Raw genomic sequence first — 25,220 nt, forward strand, 5'->3', positions numbered from 1 at the left:
AGCTTTTGAAGACTTAAAGAAAGCCTTATGTCAAGCACCTGTTTTAGCAACACCATGTTACAGTAAGCCTTTTACACTTTTTGTCACAGAACGCGAAGGTACTGCCTTGTCGGTACTCACTCAGGAACAAGCAGGTTCACACAAACCGTGTGCTTACTTTTCTAGCACATTAGATCCAGTAGCCCAGGCTCTGCCTGCGTGCTTGAAATCAGTTGCAGCGACAGCTTTAGCAATCAGACAAAGCGATTCCATAGTATTAGGACATCAATTGACAGTGCAAGTTCCACATTCCGTGGAAGTTCTTTTAAACCGTACACAGACCCAACACTTGACTATAGCAAGACTGACAGGTTATGAATTGACATTGTTTCAGCCACACATAGAAATCAGACGCTGTAGTACATTAAATCCTGCCACACTTTTGCCATTAAGTGGAACAGACCCATTGGCACATGATTGTATTGAAGTCATTACTATTACGACGAAACCCAGACAAGACTTGACAGACATTCCATTACCAGATCCAGACCTGACACTTTATGTGGATGGTTCATGTATGAGAACAACTACAGGTGAATTAGTGGCCGCTTACGCAGTCACGACAGACACCGAAGTTATTGAAACCAATTGTATCGACACCTTGTCAGCTCAAGCAGCAGAGCTCATCGCTCTGACACAAGCCTGTATTCAAGCCAAAAATAAGAAAGTTAACATATACACAGATTCACGTTATGCATTCGGAGTCGTTCACGACTTCGGAGTCCTCTGGCGAGAGAGAGGTTATTTAACTTCTCACGGTGCCAACATCCAACACGGTCCCCTCATTCAAGCTCTGTTAGATGCAATACATCTGCCTACTGCGATATCTATCATGAAGTGTAAGGCACATACAAAAGTCACCGATACCATCTCCCAGGGTAACGACCTGGCAGACCGAACAGCTAAGCAAACTGCCCAGAATCGAACTCATGTAACTGACGTGACAAAGACAATAGTTCCGACATCGACACATTGCATGACAGTTAGGGATCCCGCACATGATGTAATTGACATACAGACACATGCTACACCAGATGAAATCAAGAAATGGACTGAACTAGGAGGGATCCAAACAGATCAGGGATGGATGACGAAGGGAAAATCTACATGGTTTCTCCCCGACTCTATGGTTCAAGTCATCATTAACACGATACATAGTCCAGCACACCTAGGAGAAAAAGCCATGCTAGACAGTATTCAAAACATATGGTTCAATAAACACTTACGAGCAGCAGCCAAACAGAAAGTGCGTACTTGCATGATTTGTTGTCAGTTCAACCCAGGTAAAAGCATTCCTGTAGAGCAAGGTGGATTTCAACCTCCCGATCATCCTTTTGAAGTACTCCAGATGGATTATATCCAGATGGAACGTTGTCGAGGATTCAAATATGTCCTCGTAGTCGTATGTGCACTTTCCCGATGGACAGAAGCATATCCAGTCCCAGATTACACTGCTCCGACCACTGCCAAGCAGCTGGTTCGCGAATTCTTCCCACGGTATGGTTTGCCCCGTATCGTGTACTCAGATAACGGTCAGCCATTCTCATCCGAGCTTGTGAAACACATTACACTCCTGTTAGGCTATCAGTGGAAATTCCACTGTGTCCAGCATCCCGAGGCAGCAGGTCTCGTGGAGCGCCATAATCAGACTCTGAAAATCCGACTTTCAAAAATCTGCAGAGAGAAAGGCGTTGACTGGATAGTAGCTTTGCCAGTTGCGCTCTTCTACATGAGAATGATAGCGCATTCTCGAACAGGGCTATCCCCGTATGAGGTGGTCTTCGGTAGGCCACCAAATATGTGGGGGACGCCTATACCTCGTAAAATAACGGATGTTGACTGTATTATGCTGACAGATTACCTTGCCTCCTTGATGTCTGCACTACAATCTTGTCGTTCACAGGTAGCTGCAGCCTTTCCCGACAACACCGAAGTGAAGCCCCATGAAGTGGTCCCTGGGGACTTCGTTTTTGTGCGGAATTTTGACCGAAGAAGCCCGCTGGAGCCCCGCTGGCAAACACCGAAATTGGTTCTTCTGACGACGAGGACCGCCGTGAAAATTGAGGGCCGGAAAGGGTGGCTGCACTCGAGCCACATTAAAAAGTTTCATGGACTTCCTTCTGATTTGAACTCTCAGCCCTGCCCTCCTCCACAGACTGACTCAAAACTCCCCCTGGTTGAGAAAACCGCTTCCCAAGAGTATAAACTGAAACTACGGTCTAGCAAGTCAGACAGTTTAATTGTTTAAGTCCTCCCCTAGGTGAATCGGTTAAATTAGTTTCTGACATGTATCCCCTAGACCGAGATAGAGAGAGATAGACAGAGACAGCTCAAGAAACGTGCATATTGTAAATCACTTCGTAGTCACTGTATAGTGACATTATTGGTTATGTTTTTTCTAAGTCTTCTGATTATTGCTGCAAGTATACTATTGCACATTTACTACCCTATTTTCAAGCGTGCACATTCTGCTTTCAACGTCACTGCCGAACATTCTTTTAGCGAATTACCTCCGCATGAATTGTCTTACAGACTTGCGCTGCGCAACAACACATTCATTAGTATGTTACATCACTCCCATCAGACCAACAACGCTACAAATTGTTGGATATGTGGCCGACTCCCTCCCTACCAGAAATACAAGGGAGTTCTGCCCCTCTTTCCGTACCCGTTCACACACAATGGTTCATGTGGTGCATGGTTTAGTTTGATTAATTCTTTAGATTCAGATACCGTAGTTTACGAGGGAAATTGGGTTTGGGGAAACCTGAACTTAGTTTTGCTTAAAGCCTGCTACCCTAACAAGGAGGGACTTCCCACAAGGACAGGAACTGATCTAGAAAACGAAGTATATGGATTAGGTAACTTTACACTGAACCTCATGATTCTGAATGTTGAATCCGAAGCTGCACCAGTCTTGCCTGCTATGTCAGTATTACCAGTCACAGGTGAATTATGTGTTAGAAAGAGTGTTTCAGTACACTTAGGTCATAGTAAATGTACTACTGTGGTCGAATTCAGTGATCAAGGCAAGTCTACATTTAGAGCTACCCGTCATTCCTACTTCATTTGTGGTCATACCGCATATATACGCTTACCTCTAGATTGGGATGGTACCTGTTACATTGCATTCCTTCTACCACCTGTTTTCCTAGCCCCTCCTGATTATCATAGAAATACCCATCTAGTAAACAATAGACTCCGGAGAGATCTCCCGATTGTCGATTACACTGAAACGGCATGGGAGCAATACACAGACTTCAATAAAGGTTTCTTTCCCTACTTAGGTGCTGTCTTTAATAGTAAACTGATACGCAAATTAACTAGAACCCTCGAAGCAGTAGTGAATGAAACTACTTCTGCCCTAGGCAACTTAACAGAGGAGCAGTCTGCTATGCGGATTGTTGTTCTTCAAAATCGTCTTGTCCTTGACGTCATCCTAGCCGATAGGGGCGGAGCCTGTAGAGTCATCGGATCGAGCTGCTGTGTTTTCATTCCAGAAAACGCGCCATCAGTATATAAAGCCATAACCCGTCTTCATAAGATTGCAAGTTTGATACACCAGAATCCAGGCACCTGGACTTGGTCCGGTTGGTTCTGGACCACGTTGACAGCCTGGGGATGGAAGGTCCTATCCTTCCTAGGCATTGCCCTTCTCATAGTATTCAGTTGCTGCCTATGTCTACAATGCGGGCCAGCGATTTGCGGCCTGTGTGCCACATCATGTATTCCACATTCAAGTTCCCATTCAAAACGCCATAAGAAGAAAGAAGAGCAAATGATGTTACGTGAACAGATTGATCGATTCATGAGGATCGATATATCATGAAGGGTCCGTAGGGGACAAGGAGGGAATGAGGAAATATGAATTTTTATGATCAATTGTGTCCCCTATCTTAGACCCCAACGGCTCCATGTATGCGCTACAAGTACATGTATGTTCCCTCCACTTCTAGCTATGAAGACGCAAATACATTTGCGTCCAACGTTAACATGTCCTCTTTCAGATCCACCATGAATGGGTCGAATATTCCGTTCCTAAGTATGCCTTACCAACGTCTTTATGTGGTGTACTTTACACGTTTTTCAGCTCTGGCGAGTTAGGCCCTGAATTCTGCCATCGAGCCTTTTCCTGCTTTCTGCCTCTGAATGCTCCAGCCTGGACCTGCATTTGTATCCGTGACCTTTGTCTTACTCCCTGCGCGGCTAACGGTGCTTGGCTCGGCCTGTTGCCTGCCAAGACTGTATTCAGCCTTCAAGTTATCTGCTCCGCTCCTCGAAAAATACATTCCTGTCTAGTGGTTTAGGTAAACATCCTTCCAGCTACAGAGCAAAGGGCCCGGCCTCACTGTCTCCGTGCAAGTAATTCATAGCTCCTGTTACCAGGGTAGGCCCATGCCCCCTCGCATCTCATGCAGACACGTAGACGCTTATACACGCACTAATAGTCAGTATGGAATAGCCTCTGCCCGAGAGACCTTTCCTTCCAGATAATACAGTTCCTTAAACACGAGATATTAGATACGATTTGGGATTAGGTTGATCTGACATCTCAGACTTCTGTCTCCTCATGTAGGGCTAAATGTCAAGTCCCCTTCACCCTCCAGTTACACGCCAATCACACGTCATGCTGCCTGCGCGCGCATCTCTGCCATGTATTTCTGCTGACACTGCAGGATTCTCTTATGGATCCACCCACTTGTGACATCCTCTTAATGACGTTTCTAGTACACGCCTTCATGCACGCCTATTGTAACGCCTTTTCATTACGTATGTGTACTCTTATCTCTCCTATCAGCTGTTACGCCTTCTGCATCTGCCTTTACTGTAATGCATTGACTATATATATGATTAACTGTCAATAAAGTATTGTCTGTCCCTTCCCGAACCTTCGCGGTGACGGAAGTGTGATTAACCTGGTTCGAACCAATTCCTTTTTAAGGAATAAAACCCCTTTTAAAACCTCAAATACCACGGATTCTGCCTCTTATTTTTGACTGAGTTATTCTTATTGAACTTTACCGCATAAATTAAGTATAGATAATTTAAATTTACCACAGGGGAGAAGGACAGCTTCGATCAGGGCGGAGACCAGATCTCCATGCAAGATGGGGGTGCCGTGCGAGGTCAAGAATCCCCTTTCCTTCCAAAGGAGCCCAAAATGGTGAACCACCCCGAAGGCATACTGGCTGTCAGTGTAGATGTTCGCTGTGGTTCCCGCTGCTAGGATGCATGCTCGTGTCAGGGCAATCAGTTCCGCTGCCTGTGCGGATCGTTGTGTGATGCGGGCTGTCTCTACTACAGTTCGGGCCGTGGTGACTGCATAGGCAGCTGAAGTGGTGCCATCGGGGAGTTTGATGCAAGAGCCGTCCACCCACAGCTCTCCGTCAGGGTCAGGAAAAGCCGTGTCTCTGAGGTCAACCCTACTTCTAGTCTGTTCGTCCGTGAGGGTCACACAGTCATGTACAGGGGGCACATTGGGATCGTTCTCTGGTAGGGGCAACAAAGTTGCCGGGTTCAGCGTGGTGCATCGTTTCAGGGTGATGTGGGGTGCGAGCAGAGTCAGTTCGTATCCAGTCAGTCGTGCATCGTCAGGTGTTGTGTCTTAGTTTGGTTCAGGAGGGTGTCAACTGCATGGGGTACTAATACCGTGAGGGAATTCGAGAGCACGATCCCCTCACTCTGTCGGATAGAGATAGCAGCGGCAGCTACAGCTCGAAGGCAGGCAGGCAAGGCTCTGGCTACGGGGTCAAGAGTGGCAGAGAAGTAAGCGCATGGTCGTTGCTTTGGGCCAATGGACTGGGTCAAGACAGATAAAGCACACCCCTCCCTTTCGTGGGTGTAGAGGGAGAAGGGCTTTGTGTAATCGGGGGTACCTAGGACAGGGGCTGAACAAAGGGCATCCCGTAGCTCTATGAAGGAGGATTGGCATTCAGGGGTCCAAGGGAGGGGGAAGGGGACATCTTTAGCTAGCAGAGAAAACAGCGGTTTCACAATGAGGCTAAAGTTTGGTAACCACTGCCGACAGAAGGAGGTGAGGCCTAGTAGGGAGCGGACCTGTTTCTGAGTCTTAGGGGCAGGGGTTTCAAGAATGGTTTGGATCCGGTCGGGGGGTAAGTTTCCTTCCGTCTTTGGACAGAAGGTGGCCTAAGTAAGTGACCTGGGGTTGGCAGAATTGCAACTTCTTTTTGGAGACCTTGTGGCCATTTTCTGCAAGGAAGTGCAGGAGTTGAATGGTGGCTGTGACTGCTAGTGGAGTGGTGTCGGCCGCCAAAAGGATGTCATCGACGTATTGTATCAACACCACCCCATCGGGTAACTGGACCTCATCCAGTTGCCTCTTGAGGGCCTGACTGTAGATGCTGGGGATTTCTGTGTAGCCTTGGGGTGCTCAACAGAATCTATATGAGCGGGCTTTTAGGGTGAAGCCAAAGAGATATCGGCTGTCTGGGTGGATGGGGATAGAGAAAAATGCGTTTTTGAGGTCAATGACAGTGAAGGTGGTGGCAGTAGAAGGAATCAAAGTCAGGATAGTGGTGATGTCTGAGACCACGGGGTACTGGGGTAAAACTACTTTGTTGATCTCTCGGAGGTCGATGATGAAGCGGTATGCTTTCTCATCTCCCTCTCCTTGTTTCTTGATGATGGGCAAGATAGGGCTGTTGCAAACGTTGCTAACCACTTCCTCTACCACTCCTGCGTCTATCAGTGACTGAATAATCTTTACCAATGCCTTCTCGCCCTCGGGCGATATCCGATATTGTGGAAGTTTTGGGAGTATTGCGTCCGGTCGAACAGTGATGTACACTGGGTCAATCATCATGCGTCCTACGTCCGAATCTGTCTTGGCCCACAGATACGGAGGCAGAGTGTCAAGTAGGGACGATTCAGTGTCAGTGATAGAAAACATGCGTCGGGAAGGGCAATGTCTAAGCAGAATGGGGTTGTCGTACAGGAAGACTCGAACTCCGTCTTGGGAACATCTAATAGTCGCTCGGAAATGCTTCAGTAAGTCCCATAATGGCGTCAGGAGTATTGGCGGAAAGCAAAAACGTCGTATCAGTTGTATTGTTCTCTAAGTCAAAGGGGATCGGAGTGGACAAAGGGTTAGTGGAGGGCGTTCCATCGAAACCTATCGATGTCACAAGTGAGCCAGACAAGGGTGCCCTTGGAATCAGTCGTTTAGATAACGCACTACGTGTCGCGCCAGTGTCTACCAGAAATGGAGACTTTGTACCCAGGACCTTAGCGGTGACATAAGGGCCTTGCTGGTCAACATAGAGCTCGACTGGATCCCTTCCTTGCTCTTGGCAGTCCTATGCGAAGTCGTGGGCATCGTTGCAGTCAGACTGCTGGTACTGATTCTGTCTGGGTCGGTCAAATGTATTTGGTCTCTTTGATTTATCGTTAGTCGTGTCATTTGCGGGACCCCGTTGCTGTCCTCTATTTCTCGGTCCACCCGCTACGTCCTTGGGGTCCCTATTTCTGTTCATCTCTAACAGAACCGGGCACTGGGATTTCCAATGGCCGAATCCTTTGCAGAAGGCACACTGGTCCTCGCTAATGTCTGTACGTCCAATGTGGGGTGTTGAGGTGCGGTCTTTAGGAGGTGCGTTCCTAGGGATATTTGTCTGGTAGTTTCCTTTGTATTGCTCTCGTCCTATAGTCACCCCTTGCAACTGCGCAATCATCACCCTCTCTTTTAAGTCTTTCTTCTTTTTCTCTGATGCTCTATCGTTTTCATTTTTCTGGTGCTCGTAATATTGGGCCATCTGAAGGATAGCCGCAGGTTTGGAGGCCGCCCAACTACTCTCGCTAGCCTGCAATTTCTGAGAGACTTCCTGCGTCAGACCTTTTACATAATTCTGGACAAACAGATGGTGTCTGGTTGCAGTGGTCATGTCCTGGCCGCTGTAATCGGAGAACACCGTTTCAAACCGGGAGAAGTATTCCGATACGTCTTCCTGGGGTTTCTGACGACAGGCCGTTACTATCGACCAGTCCACTTTCTTTTCTGGGATCAGGGTTTTCAATTTCTGTACAATTTTGTCTGGGAGGTCTAAAAAGGATTTCAAAGGCTTTTGAAAATTGAGAGAAAACAAGGACCCCCTGGGTATCAGTAATACACAGACTCCTAGGGCAGGGTAATAACCAGTGTGAATAAAAAATCCTAGGCCATCCGCAGAGTAAGTGACCAGAGAGTCTAGGACCAGTGGAGAAAAGAATTATCGAAAATTGGTGTGTGTATTAAAAAATATATATTTAATTTAACATAGATAAAAATCATATAGAGACTCAAACATATAAGTCAAACTATATGATACAGTAAAATAGTAACATATAAAAATCTTGAGCACAATTCAAAGACAATAAGTAAAAAACATATACATCATATTGACATTATGAATCACAATGAATTGCAAATAATTATACACATGGAACCCAAAAATGACATAAGAAATATTGCAAAATTAATTATAAAGACTCGACGCGCGTTTCGGCAGAGAAAAATCCGCCTTCCTCAGGAGTCATAGGTGAAACTCTGAAAAAACATTATAGAAAAAATATATCAATTACAATACCTATTTTATGTCACATAGTTAATACATATTACTAACTGCGTAGACATTTGTTTTTTTATTTTTTTACACAACAGAGTTCTAAAAACACTTATTCTACCTAGCAGGTCTAGACATAAAATTTGGTCACTTATTGTCATATGATAGACAGGTAAATATACAATGTCACTGCAGTACTTAGCTAAACCGAGGAAAAATGGTTGATAAATCATGTCAAGTTCATTACATATCTAAGTCAAGGTTGGATATTTTCAGTACATTTAAGGGTGTTTCTGATTAAATTCTTCAACTAAAGAAACTGATAAACAATAACGTATTGAAATCTTACTATGTAACATCATGGTATAAATTAGTCAACTTACATTTGCAGCGTTGTCTTTCAATTCATTAGTTTAAAGGAATCGATGGTAACTTCTTTAAAAAAATATACACAGGGCCACTTGATATAGGCTAATACCTGATCAAACAAAATGTATAATAATCAACGACATAGTTGTCAATAAATGAAGACACTTTGAACACAATGAGCCATTCAATGTATAACTACATGCGGTCAAGATTGTATTTGATGAAAAAGATATCAGGATTACTGGTGCTGGCTAGTGTAGCGCAAAAGATGATATAGTTACATGGTTACTGATTTACCTGTTTCAGCTATTTCTACACCTATTCCAAATGATTCTTCACATGCATGTCTTAATGTACTAAATAAAGAAATAAATTACTCAAGGGGGATTCAATATTGTTAATATAAGTATCTACTAACTGTCAACTAAGACTAATGAGAGAAAAGTTTATAAAGAGAAAACTGTCGGCATATATATTGTTTAAGATCCAACATAACTAGGTCGACATCCCTAGTGAATCTCCTAATAATTTGGAATTCGAAAGAAAGTTACCTAATATCTTCAAAACGTGGATTTTGGGGCCCAGGGTATCTGAATGTTTCACTTAGGATGGGCGTCCAAATATTAACATATGATCATGGCTGCAGAAAAATATATGAAAGGATATAAACACATCTATGGTCACTTGCAGTGCTCGATAGGTTATGTTAAAAATCATTCACTAAAGATGAGCTCATGAAGGAATTTAAGCAAGTATTGTTAAACCCAAGAAGGTATGGCATGTACCTTAGAGCGTATAGCTGGTACTTTTTTGATCGCAATTCATTTCAGTCTTTTATTCCAAAAAACGGGTCCGAATGCCGGGAGAACTTTAGTGGCTGGAAAAGAATAAAGACACGCCACGTATTTAAAGACAGATCGAACATAGCTCTACGAATGCCAACGTGCAGAGATAAAGCAACGCGGTAGAGAATATTGCAAACAAGAGATGCCACGTAATGAAAACCAAGTTATAAATGGTTTTATGAGCGCGAGTGCAGTGAACGTCTATGTGTGCCAACGTGCAGAAAATGAATAACGCGGCAAAGGATTTTACAGACAAAATATGCCACGTACTAAACACATACTACAAGTAGCTATACGGACGTCATTGCAAAAGTGGGTGATGTGGCGGCCGGGACAATTAGTGCGTATTTAGGCGTTCTTACCTTCAAGCTAGCAAATAAATGCTGACAGCAAGATGGTGCTGTTCCACGTGTTTAAAGATTGGGAAATAGTTGTTGCCGGACAGTGAGGTGGTGTAGTTCCAAGCATTAAATGGTAGCTGGAAACGATAAGAAAGTAAAAGGAAATTCAGTGAATGCCAACACATAGCAAGTATGTGCGACTGCTAACGATCGGGATGGTTGTCTTCTTACCTATAAATGTGAAAGATCTCGTGGGCTGCAGGATGGTGCAGTTCCAGAAGCTACAAAGTAGCAAATGAGCCTCGCCGGTCAAAGGGGTGAATAACGTAGAGGTGAGCGCTCCATCTAATAATAAGGATCATAAGATCCCTGGAACATCTGTTGGCGATAAGACTCCATCTTTCTAAAAAGGGCCTATGGTTCACAAAAAGTCCCGGTATGTTACGGACTTTCAGACCCATGGGGATCATGCCATTTTTAAAATTTTAAATGCCGAGATCCCATGGGAAAATGCCATTATTTAACCTTGCTTAGTTTTGGAGTTACAGTTTCTGTCTATACGTTTCTTTATTAGTTTTCTGAACCGGTATTAATTTACTAATGGAATTGTCTTCAGAGATAATATATTTAAGTCTGTCCCTCACAATATCATTGTGAATCCTCACTATAGTAACACATCAGTTATTATTTCAATTAGTATTCCTCTTTTAATTCGATAAACACATTATTTCATTCGTCAGTTACATTGTGATATTTAGTTTTATTTTTTTCGATTTATAAGTAAGTCGTGAGCCCTATCCAGAATGGCAACCCTCTATGCAAAAAATATATAAAATCCCGCCCTTCATTTTGTGTAACTATAACAGAGATTGTATGTTGTTATCGATCTTTTTGAGCGCCATCTTGTAATGGTATTTTCCGTTTTAAGATCACTGAATATGGTCCGTTTTTACTTTCCCGTATGCATCTACCAAACGTAACTTTTTCGCACCATTAATCATCTTTATAGAGCGCTCACCTCTACGTTATTCACCCCTTTGACCGGCGAGGCTCATTTGCTACTTTGTAGCTTCTGGAACTGCACCATCCTGCAGCCCACGAGATCTTTCACATTTATAGGTAAGAAGACAACCATCCCGATCGTTAGCAGTCGCACATACTTGCTATGTGTTGGCATTCACTGAATTTCCTTTTACTTTCTTATCGTTTCCAGCTACCATTTAATGCTTGGAACTACACCACCTCACTGTCCGGCAACAACTATTTCCCAATCTTTAAACACGTGGAACAGCACCATCTTGCTGTCGGCATTTATTTGCTAGCTTGAAGGTAAGAACGCCTAAATACGCACTAATAGTCCCGGCCACCACATCACCCACTTTTGCAATGACGTCCGTATAGGTACTTGTAGTATGTGTTTAGTACGTGGCATATTTTGTCTGTAAAATCCTTTGCCGCGTTATTCATTTTCTGCACGTTGGCACACATAGACGTTCACTGCACTCGCGCTCGTAAAACCATTTATAACTTGGTTTTCATTACGTGGCATCTCTTGTTTGCAATATTCTCTACCGCGTCGCTTTATCTCTGCACATTGGCATTCGTAGAGCTATGTTCGATCTGTCTTTAAATACGTGGCGTGTCTTTATTCTTTTCCAGCCACTAAAGTTCTCCCGGCATTCGGACCCGTTTTTTGGAATAAAAGACTGAAATGAATTGCGATCAAAAAAGTACCAGCTATACGCTCTAAGGTACATGCCATACCTTCTTGGGTTTAACAATACTTGCTTAAATTCCTTCATGAGCTCATCTTTAGTGAATGATTTTTAACATAACCTATCGAGCACTGCAAGTGACCATAGATGTGTTTATATCCTTTCATATATTTTTCTGCAGCCATGATCATATGTTAATATTTGGACGCCCATCCTAAGTGAAACATTCAGATACCCTGGGCCCCAAAATCCACGTTGGGAAGATATTAGGTAACTTTCTTTCGAATTCCAAATTATTAGGAGATTCACTAGGGATGTCGACCTAGTTATGTTGGATCTTAAACAATATATATGCCGACAGTTTTCTCTTTATAAACTTTTCTCTCATTAGTCTTAGTTGACAGTTAGTAGATACTTATATTAACAATATTGAATTCTCCTTGAGTAATTTATTTCTTTATTTAGTACATTAAGACATGCATGTGAAGAATCATTTGGAATAGGTGTAGAAATAGCTGAAACAGGTAAATCAGTAACCATGTAACTATATCATCTTTTGCGCTACACTAGCCAGCACCAGTAATCCTGATATCTTTTTCATCAAATACAATCTTGACCACATGTAGTTATACATTGAATGGCTCATTGTGTTCAAAGTGTCTTCATTTATTGACAACTATGTCGTTGATTATTATACATTTTGTTTGATCAGGTATTAGCCTATATCAAGTGGCCCTGTGTATATTTTTTTAAAGAAGTTACCATCGATTCCTTTAAACTAATGAATTGAAAGACAACGCTGCAAATGTAAGTTGACTAATTTATACCATGATGTTACATAGTAAGATTTCAATACGTTATTGTTTATCAGTTTCTTTAGTTGAAGAATTTAATCAGAAACACCCTTAAATGTACTGAAAATATCCAACCTTGACTTAGATATGTAATGAACTTGACATGATTTATCAACCATTTTTCCTCGGTTTAGCTAAGTACTGCAGTGACATTGTATATTTACCTGTCTATCATATGACAATAAGTGACCAAATTTTATGTCTAGACCTGCTAGGTAGAATAAGTGTTTTTCGAACTCTGTTGTGTAAAAAAATAAAAAAACAAATGTCTACGCAGTTAGTAATATGTATTAACTATGTGACATAAAATAGGTATTGTAATTGATATATTTTTTCTATAATGTTTTTTCAGAGTTTCACCTATGACTCCTGAGGAAGGCGGATTTTTCTCTGCCGAAACGCGCGTCGAGTCTTTATAATTAATTTTGCAATATTTCTTATGTCATTTTTGGGTTCCATGTGTATAATTATTTGCAATTCATTGTGATTTATAATGTCAATATGATGTATATGTTTTTTACTTATTGTCTTTGAATTGTGCTCAAGATTTTTATATGTTACTATTTTACTGTATCATATAGTTTGACTTATATGTTTGAGTCTCTATATGATTTTTATCTATGTTAAATTAAATATATATTTTTTAATACACACACCAATTTTCGATAATTCTTTTCTCCACTGGTCCTAGACTCTCTGGTCACTTACTCTGCGGATGGCCTAGGATTTTTTATTCACACTGGCTTTCAAAGGCTTTTGTCCAGGTTCTCGATGCCTATCTATGCCATCGAGTTGTGACCAGGTATGTCCGAACAGCTCAAGGTGGTCGACTTTCCGGATTTGCTTCCACACATCAGCTGGCAGACATAACCCGAAAAACAAGTCGATGTCAGCCAGGGTCATAATCGTTGAACCTAGGGCTGTACCTAGTTCAGTGTAGAAGGCAGTGGGGTTTTTTCGTAAATCGGGCACAGATTTCCGGAACGTCAGAATATCTTGCCGATCCCATGGCTGGTAGACCCAGTTGTACACTACCCTCCCTCTTGCATCTTGGTTGTTGACGTCATCGTGTGTTCCTAGACCTCGTGGAGGAACCCAGTAGGGGGCAGCCTCTCTTATTGGCATCATGGTGCTAGCTCGCTCGGTTCGTGATTCGGTTGCTACGGGTGTCGTGGGTTTAGCTTCCGATTCCTGTTCAGTGAGGTGGCGGAAAACCTCAAGCGTACGTGTAAGGAGGTCCGTCACATCACACTCGCCCTCATCCCCGATATCGACCTTCCTATACAGAGTCGTTAGGCTCTCGGGACCTTTGTCTCGATATCGGTCCTCATACGCATTCAGGGCATGATAACACAGTCGTACGGCAAAATGTCGTCTGTGGCTCCCTGCATATGAGTTGAACATATCCGTGATGTGCTCTTCACTTTCCTTTCTTTCTACCAGTGTCCTCACTATCTTGTCAATCCCTGCTCGCTCATCCTTGCTTAATCTGTTCGTTCTTGCGGAATCAGCCTTTCGGGTCACTGGGTCATCTAACACTGTCGCTTGTGCTGTGTCTAGTACAAGGGGTTCGGCCGGCGCGGAGGCCATAGGGACCGAAGCTCTGGTACCACTCTCGTCTGTGCTTGGGGATAGCGGGTGCTGTGCTAAGGTTTGGGAAGGGGCATATGGAGGGGGCATGTAGATGATCGGAGGACCTAACAAGAGATCATCATTGGCTCGTTGTTTTGAAGGTAATTCAGGGTAGAGCGTAGAGGGCGTTCTAACCGGACACTGGCTTGATGTCTCTACCTCTAGTTTCTGTTTGGCTTCTTCTCTTTCCTTAATTTCTTCTTCTAATTTCTTGGCAGCTAGGTGGGCTGCCTTTCGCAGCTCTTTTCCCAACCTACTTTCATTTCTCTTTTTACGCTGTTCGGTTTCTTTGCGCCACATGCCGAGACTATCAAGCATAGTGGGCGTTGTCTTGTGCTTCCCAAGGGCTGTTTCTAACGCGCTTATTTTATCCTCGTCGAAGGATCCTATCAGTGGCCACTGACTTTTCTGATCCTTCTTCGTATATTTATGCCACAGCTTGCTATAAGCTATAGCGATCAATCCATGCTTCATGAACATGTCCTTATTAGGGGTGCCTTCCAGTGGAGCCGGATGGTTCATCTCTAATAAGCGGTCTGGGCTAAACAGGCTACCAATCAGTGGGGAGAAGATAGGCATGACGGATTACAACGGGGACAAAGGTCTGCACTACCTATCTTATCACTGCGTGCAAAGACTAGACAGAATATTTCTATTCTTCGTTGTTTGCAGGCGGTGAATACCTCAAAAGAACCAATATCGAACAGTCAATGTTCGGTCAATCAAACAATCAATGGGGAGAATAAGTAGGCACGACGGGTTACAATGGGGACAAAGGTCTGCGTTACCTACCCTTTCACTACCTGCAAAGAGAGAACCTGTTCTTCCCTGTTTGCAGACAGAGAATCTCCAGAAAACAATCCGCGAACAACAGTTCGGGCCAAACAATCAATCAGTGGGGGAGGAAGATAGGCACGACGGATTACAACGGGGACAAAAGTCTGCGTTACCTATCCTTCACTGCTTGCAAAGAGAGAGCCTGTTGTTTCTCCGTTTGCAGACAGTGAATCTCCAAACGAACCAACAAAGGAGTAATACTAGTATTATCCAAATCAAACAATCATTTCGCAATTTGTCGCGATTACACGACCTTACCCGGACCGCATGGACAGTTTCTTGTCTTCCGAATCCAGCGCCCGATCGTCCTCTATTCTCCGTGATCTTCGCGGCACTCCTGATGGTTCCCAGTCAGGACCGTAGATCACTCGAGAGAGGTCTGTTCGGAACCAGTGAAGTTCGGATGATCGGCTGTCAGACGAGGGTCTATCGGACAGGAGCTCTCCCGATCGTTGCAGTCGTTCACTTTGTCGTCGGGACCTCTCCCACTGGATCCACGAGTCGCTGATGGGACCCACTATGGGCGCCAATTGTGGAAAAAGGTACGGGCCGATGACTTTTTTCAGGGTTGCCCGGCGTTAACCGCCTCATATACCACTCAAGTTACCAACAAAGAGGCAGGCGCTGGAGATTGGAAGGCAGGAAACAGAAGTTTTATTCCGACGGAGCAGAACACATCAAATCAGACAACAGGGTATCTTCTCGAGGTGCTCTAACCGGATCTCTGAGGCCTGGCCTCTTATACACAGGTTTATGATCTTTATTACAGTTTATTGCATGTGGCACATTCTTGCAAATGCTTTGAAGTATGAAAGGACATCCTCGGAATCCCCGCTTCAGGCCCGTTCCCACACACATTTACAGTTGAAGTCCCCACCCCGGTCACAACAGGTGATGATTGTCGCGCAGCTGGACATTCCGCCGATTCACGGAATGTATGTGGTTGATCGGATCTCATGGGGTGGGGGCTTTGATCAACTCGTGGATCCTTTGATGGGAGAAGCTTCCTACTGTACTGGGGGGCAACAAACAGTATCCGCAGGGCCAGGTGGCGGCCTGGGAACGAGTAAGACAAACGGGCACAGAGGAAAGGGGGGTTTTATCAAAGGACCCGGGATCATAAATGGAATGAAGGGAGGTGTTGAGCTGGGAACAGGATGGGGTTCAGAGGCAGAGTTGTGCTGAAGAGGGGTTTATGGCCCAAGGCATGTGGGAGCGGGGGCTGTCAGCGCGCCGGGGATGCTTGCGAGGTCAGGAGAGAGAGAGAGAGACGCGCTGGCTGTCGGCGATGGGCAGAGAGGCCATGGTATTTAAAATGGCTGCCGCTTACGCTCACGAATGGGCTCGAAAAGGGGGCAAGATGGCGCCGATAATGTTGACACTGCAGTCTAGGTTTTAACAATAGGTTTCAGTAGACTCCTTCCAGTCCCACCACTGCATAGCAGGTTCACTCGGACTCTGTAGGCGGTGGTGCCACTGACTTCATTGCCCCCAACAGTAATATCCAATGAAAAATGATAGGTCCCAATTGTTTTTCCTTCTTTCCCCACTTTATTTCAGCTCCACAACAGAAGGTACTAACAGGCTCATCAAATAACACTATCATAGATTCAACATTTTGATGGGTGCATTCAAAGACTACTTATCTTCTTGTGACATTGAAAAGACAGTGGCTGCCCGTCCTCCTCAGTGAAAAGAGCTTGCATTGATTCCTATTTAGTTTTGGCAACAGTATTCCTGCATCGAAGCTCCATGCCCTTTCTCTGTTAGATTGACACCAGTGGCGGCTAGTGACCTTCGAAAGAGGTGGGTGTAAAAGTCATAATCTTACACCAAGTGAGCAAAACAAGTGACACTAGTAGACCCAAGGAGTTTTCAGACTGAATGCCATTGTCTCCACGTTCATTAAGCAGGCAAATCTATACCAATGGCCTTTCATTGCTATAAACCCACAGCATAACCCTGACATTTCGAGAATTGCAATATTAAACAGCGTGAATAAGTTTGTGATAGATAACATTTTGCCTTTTATCATAATTCATACAGTTACTACATGCCTAAGGTACTGCCCTCCATTTGCATATTGAATACCAGCCTGGTTACTGAAATGAGGCTAAACACTGGTAGAGACATAGTACAAGTCTGTTTCAGGAATATACTCCAGGAGGCCATTGTTCCGCTAGAGCACTACCAACATTATTTCAAAATGGGCTCTTTTTTTGTCAGATAATTAATTACTTTTTGTACATGTTGTTCGACTTTCATTTTTTACACAGAGTCTATGTCAGGACCGACGGCGAGGATTATGCTTTACTTTCTTTGCTTTATTTTAACAGCAGGCATGTCAAACATAATCAAACTACAAATCCCACGAACACTTTGGAGAGAAAAGTTCATCACAGTTAATCCACTCAGGGTGCACATGTCCCTTTTATAGTCCTCTGTTCATGTTGCCTCCTCCTCTTTCTTCGCTGCTCCTCGCAACTGTCAGTTAAGTGAAGGGCCAGCAGACCGCACTTATTTGGCGTTTATCCTATTTATTTATGCTGTTATAATATTGCCGTTAGATTATCCCTAGCTCACTGCTGAAGTGCTCCCTCGCTTCTATGCGGTTTGAGGCCCCACAGGGGTGTTCGCCTGTCAGGGCTGTGCAGCGCGGTCTTCCGACCGCTAGGGGCACCCTCTTTCCTCTTCTGAAGCTCTATGTTGGTGCTTACATGCCGATCGCACTGCTCCGATCGCATTCGAAAGGAAGTGATGGGATCATCAAATTTGGCCGACCACTTCTTAACAAAGCCAAGTGTGCCTGGAGTGAGATCACATAAGAAAGGCTCTGTGGATACACAACAGCTCCCATTGAGGGCGCTAGGACACCGCACCCAGGCAACTATATACCGTTACTTACCTCCCAATTGACAATGATTTTTGAGAGGTTAAAGATGCCTCTATACAGAGGGCGGTCTTGGAGGCTAATGCACCCCTTGAGCGAAAACTCCTCACCTTAGCAGCCTAGTGCCTACGACCCCTTGAACCGGGGGGAAGAACCCAAAGGGTCTTCCACCCTTGCACCTAAGGGCCAGCCTGAGATGCTCCAGACCCCACAAAAGAAGCATGCCCACAACCCAGGAGTCGGCTTGGATGCCTTCGACCGGCTGAAGTGCACCTTTCTGGGTCACAGAACCCTCCCAAGCTAGAAGGGTATTTTCCCCTTCCTGTGCCTCAAAACCTGCCTTAAGCCCTGCGACATCACCTGTTGCCCACATAATGGATGGCGATGCTTCCCCTGCCTTGGATGGGGACATAGAGCCAGGCAAGCCCTGGTGCCCCTCTTCTGTACCTAAGGCCTCCGAAACCAACAAGACCTTACTGGGGTTACACTCAGACATGCTTGACCCGGAGGACCGCTTACTTTCGCGGTCATTGGATTGGGCGCCCACGGACAAGGAGGCCTCATATGTGGCAGAGAGATTGAGAAAATCTCTTGATAAAGAGGTCTGCAACTGCCTCATGGTTGAGTGTCCCCACCCAGCCCTGGTAGGTAAAGTTGGCCTTACCCTAGAGATAGACTCCCGCATGGCGAATTTCCTTGCCAAGTTCATCCGTGACCCTAAGAAGGGCATTGACCACTCTTGGCGGTCCTGTCAGGGCAAGCTCCTTGACATTACAGGCCCCCTTACCAAAATATTAGACATAGCAATGGATGCCAAGGCCCCTGGATCCCTTATATTCCCGGATGTCCTGTCAGGATGGGCACAGAGGGTCATAATATTCCTTGGCAATGCCAACTGTGCCCTGTCAACTGAGCGGAGGAGGTCCCTTCTCATCAAAAACGAAACAAAGCTGGAGGATCTGGCCACCTCATAGGCTGGCTCAGAGGCACAAGGAGCCAATTTGGCGACCCCTTTATTCAATTAAGCAATCAATCAATCAGGGTTTTGTAAAGCGGGCTACTCACCCATTAGGGTCTCAAGGCGCTGGGGGAGGGGTGCCGCTCCATTGGGGTCATTCAAAGAGCCAGGTCTTGAGGTCTTTCCTGAATTGGTCCAGAGTCAGGCTTTGCTGGAGGTGGAGCTTGTTCCATGTCTTGGCTGCAAGGTAGGAAAAGGACCTTCCAATGCTCTGTTCCTGTCAAACCGTGGGACTGTGGCTATAGAGAGGTCGGCTGATTGTAGGTGTCTCTTGGCTGCGTGGAAGAAGAGGCGGTTGTTGAGGTATTGAGGTCTGATGTTGTGGAGGGCCTTGCATGCATGTGGGAGCAGCTTGAAAGTTATCCTTCTTTCGACGGGAAGCCAGTAGAGGTCGCAGAGGTGTTGGGTGATGTGGTTGTGCCTTTGGATGTCGAGGATTAGTCTAGCTGCGGCTTTCTGGACAGTATGGAGTTTGTAGAGGCATTTCTAGTTGGTTCCTGTGTGGAGGGCGGTGAAGTAGTCTAACTGAATGTTTTACAAAGTATGCAGAGGGTGTTGAAGCATGCGGAGGAGACGGCGTTGATCTGCCGATTCATTGTGAGTGATGAGTCCAGTATGATGTCGAAGTTGCGTGCATGGTCTGGTGGGTGGGTGGGTTTCCGATGGCCACCAGGTGTCAACCCTTGCTGAGGGGGTGGTCCCGAGGATGAGGACTTCTGTTTTCTCTGAGTTGAATTTCAGGCAGCTGTTCTTCATCTACATTGCAACAGCTTTCATCCCTTCTTGGAAGTTGTGTCCGGTGATGTTGGGTTCCTTGGTGAGGGAGAGGTTGTGTTGAGTATCATTGGTGTAGGAGACACTGTTGAGCCCTTGGTTTCTGGCGATGGTTGTGAGGGGGCCATGTTGATGTTGAAGAGGGTGGGGCTGAGGGAGGATCCTTGGGGTACTCCACATCTGGTATCTGTTGGTTCTGAGAGGAAGGGCAGGAGTCTTAGTCTCTGTGTTCTGCCGGGGAGAAATTAATGTATCCAGTTTAGGGCCTTCTTTGGATGCTGGCGTTGTGGATTCTGGTGGCTAGTGTGCGGTGGGATACAGTGTTGTAGGCTGCTGAAAGGTCCAGGAGGATGAGGGCTGCTGTTTGGCATTGGTCGAGGAGAGCCGGATGTCGTCTGTGGAGGCGAGAACGGTAGTCTCGGTGCTGTGATTGTTGCTGAATCCATTTTGGGAGGTGTCTTGGATGTTGTTGGCTTCGATGAAGTGTGCTATCTGGGTGTTGATGGCCTTCTCGATGACCTTGGCTGTTATAGGAAGCAGCAAGATGGGCCTGAAATTCTTGAGTTCCTTCGGGTCTGTGGAGAGTTTCTTCAGGAGGGGTTTGACTTTGGCATGCTTCCAGTTGTCGGGGAATGTGGCTGTCTTGAGGGAGCAGTTGATTGTCCGACGTTCAAGTTCAAGTTCAAGTTCAGGAATTTGTATAGCGCACTACTCACCCAGAGGGTCTCAAGGCACTAGGGGGAGGGAGGGGGCATTATTTATCAAATAGCCAGGTTTTAAGCTGCTTTCTGAAGGAGAGGTGGTTCTGTGTAAGGCGGAGGTGGGTGGGGAGAGAATTCCATGTTTTGGCCGCTGAGTAAGAGAAGGATCTTCCTCCTATGGTGGATCTATGGATGCGCGGAATTGCGGCGAGGGCTTGGTTGGATGACCGAAGTTGGCGGGTGGGTGTGTAGAAGGACAGTCTAGTGTTGAGGCATTCGGGTCCTAGGTCGTAGAGGGCCTTGTGGGCATGGGTGAGGAGACGGAACGTTATTCTCTTGTTGACGGGGAGCCAGTGGAGGTCTTTCAGGTGACTGGAGATGTGAGCTTGACGGGGGATGTTCAGTATAAGTCTGGCTGAGGCGTTTTGGATGCGTTGGAGTTTTTTCTGTAGTTTGGCCGTGGTTCCGGCGTATAGGGTATTTCCATAATCCAGACGGCTAGTGACCAGTGCGTGGGTGACTGTCTTTCTTGTTTCGGTGGGGATCCAACGGAAGATTTTTTTGAGCAAGCGTAGGATGTTGAAGCATGAGGAAGAGACGGCATTGACTTTGTGGTCATCGATAGGGAGGAGTCTAGTATGAAGCCCAAGTTGCGTGCGTGATCTGTAGGTATGGGTGCTGTACCCAGGGCCGGTGGCCACCATGAGTCGTCCCAGGAAGAGGGGGATGATCCTAAAATTAGGACTTCCGTTTTGTCCGAGTTTAGTTTTAGACGGCTGTTCTTCATCCATTCGGCTACTTCTTTCATTCCTTCGTGTAGATTGGTTTTGGCGGTGTTTGGGTATTTGGTGAGGGAGAGGATCAACTGGGTGTCATCTGCGTAGGAGATGATGTTGAGGTTGTGTTGTCGTGCGATGGATGCGAGGGGACTTATGTAAACGTTGAAGAGGGTGGGACTAAGAGATGATCCTTGTGGTACGCCGCAGATGACTTCGGTGGCCTCTGATTTGAATGGGGGTAGGCAGACTCTCTGGGTTCTTCCGGCGAGGAATGAGATGATCCAGTCTAGAGCTTTTCCTTGTATTCCGACGTTGCTGAGGCGTTGTATGAGGGTGCTATGACAGACTGTGTCAAAGGCAGCGGAGAGGTCAAGTAGGATGAGGGCAACTGTTTCTCCGTTGTCCAGTAACGTTCGGATGTCGTCTGTGGCTGCGATGAGGGCGGTTTCGTGCTGTGTTTGGCTCGGAAGCCGGACTGTGATGGATCAAGGGAATTGTTGGATTCAAGGAAGGTGGCGAGTTGACTGTTGACGGCTTTTTCGATGACTTTGGCCGGGAAGGGGAGGAGTGAGATTGGGCGGTAGTTCTTAAGTTCAGAGGGGTCTGCTGTGGGTTTCTTCAGGAGGGCGCTGAGTTCGGCATGTTTCCAGCTATCCGGGAAGGTAGCGGTGTTGAAGGAACAATTGATGACATCGCGGAGATGGGGTGCGATGATGGAGTCAGCTTTGTTGAAGATGTGGTGGGGACATGGGTCGGTTGGTGAGCCTGAGTGGATGGAGTTCATCAGGCGGATGGTGTCTTCGGTGGTGATTGGGTTCCAGGCGCTAAGGTTGTGAGAGTGCTGTTTTGGTTCGGGGGTGAGTGGGGTGGGCTGGTTTTCGGACTAGTTTTCAAAGCTGTTATGTATTTCGGCGATTTTGTTGTGGAAGAAAGAGGATAAGGAGTCGCAGAGGAATTGGGAGGGAGTAATGTCGTTGGTGCCGGCGGTGGGGTTGGTAAATTCTTTGACGATGTTGAATAGTTCCTTGCTGTTGTGAGCGTTGTTGTCGAGTCGATCCTTGAACGCTGATTTCTTGGTGGATCGGATCAATTGGTGATGTACTTGAAGGTGGACAGGTTGTCGGTGGTTGGGTTTTTCCTCCAGGTTTTCTCGAGGGTACGACATAACTTCTTGGATTTCTTAAGGTCATCGTTGAACCAGGGTGCCTTTTTACTACCTTGTTTGGTCTGGTGGTTTTTCAAAGGTGCTAATTCATCAGCGCTGTGGGTTATCCATTGTGTGAGTTTGGATGCCGCTTGGTTAGGGTCCGATGATATGGCGGGAGGGTTTTGGTTAAGTGATGTGAAGAGTTGCTCGGTGGTGATTTTGTTCCAGTTTCTTCGAGGAATAGGTTGTGGGGCGTTAAGGGTCTCAGTCTTTCTGTAGCTGAAGTGAACGCAGCTGTGGTCCGTCCAATGGAGAGTTGTGGTGTGATCAAAGGAGATGTGTTTGCTGGAGGTGAAGATAGGATCGAGCGTGTGACCGGCAAGGTGCGTGGGTGTGTTGACAAGTTGTGTAAGTCCGAGGTTGGCCATGTTGTCCAGAAGCGTGGTGGTGTTGCTGTTGTTTTTCTTTTCCAGGTGGAAGTTAAGCTCTCCCAGTAGAATGTAGTTCTCTGAGGTGAGGGCATGTGGGCTGATGAAGTCAGTGATGTCTTCGTTGAATTGTGTGAGGGTTCCAGGTGGTCTGTAGATGAGGGTGCCTCTAACTGTGGTCCTGGGGTCGGTGTGGATTTGGAAGTGAAGGTGTTCGGCTGTAGCGAGACGTAGCTTGGGTGCGATAGCTGTGGCGGCCCTATGGGAGATATGAGGTGGGCAGGGATCTGAAGGTGCTCTGGAGTGGATCCGCTTTATGGTCTTTACGGTGTCTTCTGTTATGAGTGGAGTCCACGTGAGTAAGGTCTGTTGGGTGGCGTCGCTGGAGGCAGAGTTGGGGTGGTGCATAGGCTTTGGTTGTCGAAGTTACTGTAGGGCGTCTTGATCTTGAGGTGAAAGAAGGAGCTTAGTCTGTTGCATAGGTCTTGGGAGGTAGGGACGTCCGTTGTTTTGCTGTTGGGTTTGGAAATTTTTTGTATGATGGAGAAGAATTCCTTGGTGTTGTGGGTGTTGGAGTGGATTCTGCCTTGGAGGAAATTCTTTTTTGTGGTTTTGATGAATTAGTGGTGTGCCGTGGTGGTGGTTTTGTATGTTTCCAGAGTTTTGCTGTTTCTCCATGTCTTTTCCAGCCACCGGAAGGAGCACTTGGATTCTTGGAGAACCACGGTGAACCAGTTTGATGTCTTGTTGTGTCATCTTGTGGTCCTCTGAAGAGGGGCAAGTGTGGTGGTATAGTTGGTGATCCATCGGTGGAGGTTGCTTGCCGAGGTGTTGGCATCTGTTGTAGTGGGGGTGGGGTGCAGGTGAGGGCAGAGGTAAGGTCTTCCTCTGAGACTTTGTTCCAGAGTCTGCATGGGGGGAAGTGTGCATGCTTGTCAGCGGTGTGTTTTCTAAAGGAGAAATGGATGCAGTGGTGGTCTGTCCAGAGCTGTTCTGCGGTGTGGCTGAAGGAGATACTGTTTTCTCCTGCAAAGACGGGATAGAGTGTATGTCCAGGCGTGTGGGTGGGGGTGGAGACAAGTTGTGTGAGTCATATGTTGGTGAGGTTCTCTAGGAGGGCGGTGATGTTAGGGTCGTCGTGGTTGTCCAGGTGGAAGTTGAGGTCTCCGAGTAGTATGAAGTCTGTGAATGAAATAAAATGAAATGAAAAATGCATTTGTTAAGCGCATGGCTACCCGAGGGCCTCCAAGAACCGGTAACGGCAAATAGTGGAGAACCAACCAGACTAGGGGAATAGCCAGGTTTTTAACAGTTTACAGAAGGCAAGAAGGTTAGATTCCTTTCGTAGGAGAACAGACAACCCGCACTTCTAGCTTTCCTAATCCTAGGAACAGTGGAAAGGTGCACGTCATCTGAGCGAAGGCATCTGATAGCACGGTAGGGCCAATAATAGAGTGATTAATGACAGGGCCCTCTCCCTGATAGGGAGCCAATGGAGTGAATTCAAAGCAGGTTTTGCTGATTGGTATTTCGGGATATCCAGCAGGATTCTGGCTGCCCAATTTTGTACTATTTGAAGTTTTGAGAGAGTTGTGCATGGGGTCCCCAAATAAAGGGCATTCCCTTAGTCCAGACGCAATAGAATGAGAGCCTGGACCATAAGTGTCCTTGCCTGAAGAGGGAGGAGGGGAAGGACTTTACGAAGCATCTTTAAGATACCATAGCAAGAGGCCGCCACTTTGCGTGCCTGGACCTTGTAGGTCAGATCTTGGAGGCGAGGGCGTGGGGAGTGATGAGTTTGGTGATGGTTTTGGAGAACAGTGCATGAGGGCCCAGCCGTCTGTAGACGAGGGTTCATGCAGAGTGTCATTCTAGGGTTGGTCTAGATCTAGAAGTGGATGTGCTACATGGAGGGCAAGATGTCATTCGAGTCTGTAGTTGTCATGCAGAGGGAGCTTTTTTGGATGAGGGCAGGTGGGCGGGTGGGGTGGTCTTTCCTCAGGATCTTGTATCTGTCGGGAATGGTGGTTGCGATGTCCGCTCCTGAGCTGTCATTGGTCCAGGCCTCAGTGAGGACTGCGACGTCGGGCATGTGTGTGTTGAGGAGGTCCCAGATTTCTGTGGTGTGTCTGTTTAGGGACCGTACGTTGAGTAAGATACATTTCAGTAGTTTGTATGTGGGTTAGGGGCTACTGCAGGGGTCTGGAGGTGGGTGAAGATGTGGCACAGTGTTGGCAGGAGATCGGGCCTTGGGTGTTGTTCGGCATCGAGAGCTGGCAGTTGGTGTTGCGCC

Source organism: Lissotriton vulgaris, chromosome 1_2, assembly GCF_964263255.1.
Source record: "Lissotriton vulgaris chromosome 1_2, aLisVul1.2, whole genome shotgun sequence".
NCBI classification, from domain to species: Eukaryota; Metazoa; Chordata; class Amphibia; order Caudata; family Salamandridae; genus Lissotriton; species Lissotriton vulgaris.